The sequence below is a fragment of the Tenrec ecaudatus genome, chromosome 11, assembly GCF_050624435.1.
Source record: "Tenrec ecaudatus isolate mTenEca1 chromosome 11, mTenEca1.hap1, whole genome shotgun sequence".
Lineage (NCBI taxonomy): Eukaryota > Metazoa > Chordata > Mammalia > Afrosoricida > Tenrecidae > Tenrec > Tenrec ecaudatus.
The window spans coordinates 143,735,766-143,741,765 of NC_134540.1; the positions used below are offsets into that span (position 1 = coordinate 143,735,766).

Here is a 6,000-nt window from a genome sequence, read left to right on the forward strand (position 1 = left end):
TCTCTTTGTATTAAAGAAATAAAATATACATTATTTTCCTGTTAATTCACTTGTTAATAATGGCTACTTTACTAATTATTAATGGTATTGCTAGATATTATATGTTCTTAATCATTTAAAGGCTGTATTAAATTTGTCTACCTTCATTTCTTAAAAAGTACAACTTATAGTTTAACAATGTCTATATTATTCTATCTTTTATGCTGTTTCTTTTACTTTTATTGCTTTATATATATGAGAAACATATAGATAATATTATCTGATCACTAGGGATGTAATTTTAAATTCTTCTTGTGTTTTTTTAATTCCTGAATCCAGTCACATGTTTCTACCTTCATTCAGTTTATTTCTATTTCAATACTTTATTTTAAATTAACCTTTGGCAGATTTCTGCTAATGATCACTCTATTTTCGATTGTCTGAAAAGATTTTTTAATTTTTAAATGATGTTTTCTAGACACAATTCTACATTGACAGTAATTTTTTTAAAATCATGCTATTGTTTTGTTTTCATTATTTACTTTTTTAAAATACACTGTCAATCTTACTTCTTTGAATATAATGCATGTTTTCTTTCTGGTGTATTTAAATTTTATCTGCCTAATTTTGCTTTATAACAAAGTAATCTTCCTTTGTGTTTATCCTGCTTGTGTCTTTTTACATCACCTTGGGAGAAAAACAAAAGCAAATCAACTGCAACACCAATGACAAAATAAAGTTAAAAATTTTAATAGAAAACAAAGCAGGACATATAAAAAATTAGAAAAAATATAAAACATATAAAATGGGTCCAAAGGGAGATGAAACAATAAGGTGTTAGATGTTAGCATAGCGGCAGCTGCATAAACCCACTTTCTTTTTTTTTTTTTTTTTGTATAAATCGTCTTTAATTGAGAAAGCGTGGGGTGGACACCCGTTCTCCGGGGTGCGGAGCCAAGAGATGGGGCGATGCCTGAGCGGCGTTTGTGGGAGTGAGGGGGGCATCCACCCCTCCAGCGACAAACTAGGAGAAAGGGCGGGGGAGAGTGACCCAGCTCAGGGCCCAAGTCCCTCCCTCAAGGTTTCACATTCAACGCCCCGCCCCCACCCGATTTGAGGCATGTGGAAGTCACCTCCTAGGCTTGTGGGTACCCAGCCTTTTCTAGGCCTGCCCCTACTTCTCTGTTTTCCAGAAAAGTCTGGTCAGGCCTTTTTTGGGTACCTAAAACCCAGCTGAGGTCATAACCTGTAAGGTAATGAATGCAAAGCTAGAAGCTTGGGGCAGCGGGTGAAGATCTAGGGTGTGTCGTCGTGTCAAGGGGAGAGAAATGAGACTTATTGCTGAATTGGGGTCTCCTCGCTGGGGATCAAGGCTGGGTCCCTTTGTCCTTTCATTTCCAGATCATCATTCTAAAGAACTCAGCTTTAAAGGGACTGCTGGGAAGGAACGCTTGCTGAGGTAGCTCATGTCCCCCCAAAACCCAGACACAGGTCCCACCATGCCATGGGTTTTGCCCCTTTCCCATCCCAGCTTCCCTATTATAGGCTAGGGAGCCTTCCAAAATTCCTCTGCCTTTTCTAGACTCCATTCCCCTGGCAGGACCCCAGCTGGGTTCCAGGAGCTATAAATTGCATTTAAAAATAAGGTTAGCATTCTATATGAAAGAATAATTTTTTCTCTTTATTCTCTAGGAAAAATAAGAAGTGGTACTTAGTTCATCCAGAACTTTGTTCTTTGTGAATCACAACAGGGTCCTTTCCAGAGCCCAGCCTTAACGGGTGGAAGCGTGGGAGAACGAATCTAGAACCTACTCTAGAGCAATACTATGGCTATGCAGGGCCCAGTCCCATCCTGTGGGGCTGGGGGAGGAAGCGCTGAGATTTGTGGTCTATGTCCTAGAGCGGAGATTCAGGACAAGTATGGCTCCACATAGGTTTAGAACCCCGTGCTCTAGAACTGGTTGTCTCTGGGATAAGGAGGTTTAAGCCTGTGGTGATCTGAGACTGGTCCCAGTTCAGACTGTGGCGTCGGCCTGACAAGCATTAAATCCAGCCTTCCTCTACTTGGAAACCAAGGGTCTGGGTGAAGGACAGAAGCCTAGTGGATTCAGAACAGTTTGGCAGCGTGCCTAGATTCCAGCACAAAGTTCTAGTGCAGAAATGGCCCTGGCTGGAGGGGGCGGGGCTGATGTTCCAGAACCTGTCCAGTCCAAGGCAGAAGGTGGAGTGGGGAAAAAGGGAAATTAATCCTGAGCGTCAATGGAACTAGAAGTCTATGGTCCAGTGGCAATGGAGAAGGGCCATGAGGTCCAAGAACTGGCAGGGCCTGGGGCAGGGGGTGTTTAGGTCCTGGTTCTGTCCATTTTGGAAACCACAGCGCTATCCCAGGAAAAGGTTTGGTGGGGAGTGTGGCCATGGAAGCAAAGGGGAGAGTGATCAACCAGGTCCATTTTCAGACACTCTCTGTGCCTCCCTTCTGGGCTCCAGGATTGGTGGGTCTTGGAAATCCCAGCCAGCTCCAAGGCACCCCCAGGGAACAGCACCTGGTGGAACCTGGCTGCCCAGAGCATGAACGTGGCAGGCAGGGATGAGAGCCGGGCCAGGGAGAGGCGGTGGCGGTGGCTGGTTCAGTGGGAGTGCAGGAAGCCTCCGGCCCGGCGACCGCATTTCAGGAGTCAGGGGGACTGGAAGGAGAAGTCTCAGGAACGCTGTGGAGGGAAGGCTCCCGGTACATGGCCACCTCCAGGAGCTTGGGTACAAAGTGAGCAGCTGCCTTGGTCTTCTTGACTCGGTTTCCCTTCATGACCCGGCCCTCCTTGTCCAGGCCTAGGTACCAGGCCCGGCCAGAACGGCGCTGGCGGTAGAGAGCAGAGGCGTACAAGACATAGTAATTCTCAAAGACGCACTCCTTAAAGCGACACTCAGCTGTGAAATGTGGCGAGCTGTAGAGAAGGCCCTTGGCGTTCATGGCCATGTAGTGGCCCAGCCTGGTACTCTGGATGGTGACCACACGCAGCCCCACGGGGATCAGGTTGAAGTGGGTGAAGGAGCTGGTGTCCTCTGGGGTGCCCTGGATGCTCCCATCAGGATTCGCCTGGAGGTAGAAGCCTTGGCGGCAGAACAGTTTGGTGACGATGCCTTTGAGCTGAGGCTCCGGGCCGGGGGCCGGCCGCGCGGGCCGCCCCCCCCCCGCACAGTCGCACCTTGGACAGCAAGAGGAGGAGCTGCTTCTGGCAGAGGGACTTGGTGCCGCGGGGACACACGCGCCGCTGCACCGACACGGGCCGGCTGCTCCCGGGCTCGCGGACCTCCCGCTTCTGCCGGATCAGGCTACTGGCCAGCGCCGCCATGGCGCCCCAGGAGGAGGCACCCCCAAACTGGCCGGCGCTCGGAGCGCACCGGGCTCCCCCAGAGAAACCCGCTCACCACGGCATGCTCCTGCCTCTGGCCGGGACTCACCGCCCCACCCACAAGATCTGAGGCTAAGCCCTAGAGCCCCCCCACTCAGTCACCAGTTCCGACCTTCGGGGATCCCCCGTGCCGTGCTCGCTCCACCGGGCCCGGCAGCCCTCCGGACGCTCAGTCGACCCTGCCCTCAAAATGTGCCTCTTAAGGAAAGCCCCCCCACACTGCTCTACAGTGTTCTGGCTCCAATCCCAAAGGGGAGAACCCCCCAAATTACCAAGATGTGGTTCCACTATCGCCAGACACCTCTCCACCTGATTTTGGGGCCCTGCACCCTTAGCAGACCCACTCTTGTATCTACAGAGCGTGAGTCCTCTGCTTTGAGAATATTGGCTCACCCACCTCCACGAGGGAACCGCCAATGTCAGAGAGGAACTCAACCTTGCTACTGTTTCCTTTGCTACCCCCGAAATAAAGAGGGGCCCCCACTTTTCAGTGAAATATCCCAGACCTATGCCTTGGAATTTCCAGATTCTTCAGGTTCTGTGAAGAGGTTCCTAGGCCCTCTTTTTAGACAATACCTTTTTCTTTTTTCCTTTTTACCCAGTCACCCCCATGTTTCTGCTACCCACCCCCTTTCCTCGCCTAGCCACCCTCCACTCCTTTAGAAGTCACCTCCAAATTCACCCTTCCTAGCGACACACCAGGTGGTTGTCGGAGGGGCTCACTGTCACCTGGAAAGAAGTGGTGTTAGGGGCTATTTTTTCTTTCTTTTTCTTTTTTTTCCTGGTTGCCCCTTAAATTTCCCTGGGGACAGCTGGTGCTGTTCAGATCCCACGCCCTCCAAATCCACCAGCACCCCGAGTGGAGTTCACCCACATTGTCAATAGTTCCCAATTGTGAACAGGCCCCCTACTAGTGGGAGCTCATCAGTCTGAGCTTCCCTCCATCCGGCTTCCTCGTCCTCCCCGGGCTACCTACAGCAGCCCCTCTTCCTTCCCCGACGCCCCTCAACCTGTCGGGTCCTGTTGATCCGGCGACGGGTGGCGCTGGCTCCAGGCTCCTCCCTCCTCACGGTCCCTCGCGAGAGGAGCTTCCCCCCGAGCCCATATTGATGCCTTGGGCCCCCAGGAAGGAATGAGGGTGTTTGCAGAGCGCCCCGGTCCGGTGTAGTGGGAGCACTGGGCGAGGCGGCTGGACCGGGCGGAGTGGTGGCGGCGGTCTAAACCCACTTTCATATTCACTTCTTTAGTCTCTAGTCAGAGGGAATTCACCAGAGGCTTAAACCATGTGCATCTCCTTCACTTTTTTTTAATTTAATGAAACAGCTTTAAAATGTTTCAAAAGCGAGATCAAATTATAAGCTGCAACATTTTAGCCTATCTATATCTGCCCTAATTGACAACAATTTCCGGTGGAGAGCAACGCTATTCACATCCATTGTTTATGGTCCCAGGGAATTAGTTGAGGCTAATGGATGTTGGGATTCCATTATCATGCACAGCCACCTGCAAACCATGTGTTCACAATTTAAGCTCTGTTACCATGCCTTCTTTGATTTGTTTATTTACAGTCCTTGGGTCATATAGGCTGGTGTGCTTCTTCCAAGCAGACTTAGTTGGCACCTCACTTAGAGGGCTATTTGCTTTACTGCAAACTTTTATGACCTCCGAGACTTTGCTGTTTGATAGTTGGCACCATCTGTTTTCTTTACCACCTTTTGCTATCGCTCCCACATCTTCAGTGATCTCTTCGTGGACACAAGTATCCAGCCTGCATTGAGCTTTCTTTTAACCATTGCTCCTTCTTTTTGGAGTTTAATTATATCTTTGTCATCCGTTTTATGTCTTTTACATTTCTTTTTATTTTAAATCATTTTTATTGGAGGTTCATACAGCTCTAATCAAAATATATACACACATACATTGTATCAGTATTTACATCTTTTTTTTCTCTTCACTTTTTTCCCTATTTTTAAAAATACCTTTATTAAGGGCTCTTACATCTCTTATCACAATCCATACATTCCTCCAATGTGTCAGACACATTTGCACATTTGCCATCCTCATCTTTTTCAAAGCATTTTCTTCCCACTTGAGCCCCTGATATCCACACCCTATTTCTTTCCCCTCCCTCCCCTCCTCAACTTCATAATTATAGATTATTTTTCCATATCTTACGTCGTCCTCTGTTGCCCCTCACCCACGTTTCTGTTATTCATCTCCCTGGGAGGGGGTTTTACTTGATCCTGTGCATGGTGCATTTTTAAATATAGGGTATAAATTTAGGAGTGGAATTTCTAGTCTGTATACTGACCAGCAACATAAGAAGTTTTTTCCCCATTGATTCAATTTCGTTGGACATGTTCAAATGTTTAGTTCCTTTCGAGTCAGTTTTAGTATGTTACAATTTGTCTATTTACCTAAGTCTTCTTATCTATTATCATATTGGGCCTCCTACTTCTCTTATCGCAATCCATACATCCAAATGTGTCAAGCACATTTTCACACATACGGCCATCATCATTTTAAAAGCATTCTCTTCCCACTTGAGCCCCTGATATCCACTCCACATTTCTTTCTCCTCCCTTCCTGTGTACCCTCCCTCATAAACACT

The 6,000-nt window shown here is 48.0% G+C and overlaps 1 pseudogene; it reads right to left on the reverse strand.

Annotated features, from left to right (window-relative positions):
- Nucleotides 1-1,782: 1,782 nt before the first annotated feature.
- Nucleotides 1,783-3,584, reverse strand: LOC142461518 (fibroblast growth factor 11 pseudogene; annotated as a pseudogene).
- Nucleotides 3,585-6,000: the final 2,416 nt, after the last annotated feature.